Raw genomic sequence first — 2,591 nt, 5'->3', positions numbered from 1 at the left:
CTGAAAGACCGATAATTTTTCATGTAAACAGTTTCACAAGAGCACAAATAATTGGGAGCAATTACAAAAACGTGCCCTGTGTCTGTTACCAGAGAGGAAAGTATGGAGAAAAAGCTATGGTGAAGAAAGCATTGCATAAAGAACTCTTTTCCATATTTCACATCTGGACAGAATCCAAGTTTCAAAGTTTAGAAGGCCCCCTAAGCATGTTAAGAGACTTTACTTCATTACTCATGAGAGAAGTCAATGTTTTGTCTTCTTTGATCAGACCAGGTGATCAGCTCCTGTGCTCTCCAAATGTTACCTGCCAAATCTCTTTACAAGTCCCTCTGGTGGGTGTTTCCCAACCCCTTTCAGTCTGACATATGGGTGTGGAGATGTTCAAGATAGGACAGAAATATGGGCTCTGTTCTTGTCAACTCTGGGAATTCTGATCTGGGAAAGACATTGACGGGATTTCTGTAGAAGCATGGAATACCTTACAAGGTGCTTAGATAAACCCTAGGGTTTCAATTGTTACTGGAAATTTATGTAAGGTAATTGCTCAACAAATTTTGTTTAGATTCACTCCAATCTCATATTTTAGTGGAAAGTCAGATTTCATTTTCTGAGCTCTCATTAATTAATGAAAGAAAATATCAACATTCTTTCATTTTGTACATTTAAGCTCTGGCTCCACAAATAAACATCGAAAAAAGGGTTCCCCTTACCAAAAAACTCAATTCTAATACAATAAACAGTGCTGACACTAAATTATTAAAGCTAAAACACAAGTCCTTTTTTGATAATAAACCATGAATCTCAAAAATGGAAAGTGACACAGCATATAGGAAAGTTATCAGTAGCAACCACTTTATTAGTCATTCTTGTTTCACTGTTTTCAGAGAATGGGGGGGTATGTGTGTGTGTGTGTGTGTGTGTATGCGCGTGCATGCATGTGCATGTGAGTGTGTGTAGGGTTGGTGTTTGGGTGGTTCTTTCAATATGTTTGGTGAGTCTGTCAAAAGATGTAACATTAGGGGTGGCTAGGTGGCACAGTGAATAGAGCACCGGCCCTGGAGTCAGGAAGACCTGAGTTTAAATCTGGCCTCAGACACTTAACACAAAACTAGCCATATGACCTTGGGCAAGTTACTTAACCCCAAATGCCCTACCTTTCCCCCTCCAAAAATAAAAAGCAAAAAAAAAAAAAAGAAAAATGTAGCAATAAAAAAGAAGAAAAGGCTCTCTTACTAGGGTTGGACTAGATGACTTCATAGTCTTTTCCAGCTCTAAATCTATAATAATACAACCCCCCCATGTAACTAAGAAACAAACATAACTCCAGTGGAAGAGAAAACAGGAGGGCTTATTTCCTCCTCCCCCATCCTTTCTAATGCCAGTGCTGCAAGAGCTATTTGGATGCCATTCGAGTAGGCTTGCAGCAGTTGAGAGGCTTTCATACCTTTTAAAGAAGTCATTTTTCAACTTCAGATATATTTGAATCTTTTATCAACATGGAAAATCAAAATTTTAAATGAATTTTGGATGCTTGTGGCTTGAGAATAGTTTTGTGTTTTGAGTCAGTTGATAAATATTTCTAAGTACCTACTATGTGCTAGCCACTGTGTTAAGCAATATCAACTTTAAGTTGATAATTTATATAACAATATACTTATATGTTTACATTTATAGTGTTTTAGTAATGTTATTTTTGGTAAGGAGAGTCTGGATCTTTGATTTCATCATGTGTAGAAAACTTGTGATGTACAAATAACCCCCATCAATACAGATTGTACCTGAGTCTACAAACAATAGCCTTAGAGAATTGTCTGGAGTAGAGAGATGTTAAATGACTTCCAGGGTCACACAACCAGTATCTGCCCAGAGTTGAATTTGAACTCAGATTTCCTGATTCTAATACCTTCCCTTTATTCACTATGCCACGCTGTCTCTCTATAAATATTAATTCATTTTAACATTTGATTGCATTATGGCTATTTTCTATTGTTTTGATTTAGCCATTCAAATATTATTTTTGAACAACGTTTGCTGTTTCAGTGACTCATATTTTACTTGGTCCTTGATTATAGGCTCTTAGATTTGAAACACAAATAATGAATCCAGTGAAATAGTCGAACATATCTTAATTTGCAGTATTAGAAGTTATAATTATGAAAAACATGGTAATTGGTTACGGTCCAAGGGAAACACACTGTCTGGTTTAAATAATGTGACTACTTCAGGGGATTCATTATTCACAATAATTGGGAGAAGTGAAGTGATGGGTCCAGGTGTAGATGTGATCTAGTCAAATCCTCTCATTTTACAGGTAAGGACAACAAAACCCAAGAAGGTAAAGTGATTTGTCACTTAGGTAGGAACTGGCAGAGCCAGCACTAGAATGCAGGGCCTAGGACTCCATAGCCAGAACTCATTCTACTACAGCAGGATAGTTGTTTTGAGCTTTTTTTTTATGCATGCCCTTTCTCTCTCCTCCATGCTCCCAACTGTACCTCAACTGCTACCTGACTCTTTTTTTTTTTTTTTTTTTTTGCTTTTTAGAGGGGGGAAAGCAGGACAATTGGGGTTAAGTGATTTGCTCAAGGTCA

This window comes from Petaurus breviceps, unplaced genomic scaffold, assembly GCF_028583685.1.
Source record: "Petaurus breviceps papuanus isolate PSGF00001 unplaced genomic scaffold, PetGlider_PUasm1.0 551, whole genome shotgun sequence".
NCBI lineage: Eukaryota > Metazoa > Chordata > Mammalia > Diprotodontia > Petauridae > Petaurus > Petaurus breviceps.
Note: the sequence above shows the minus strand (reverse complement) of the source record.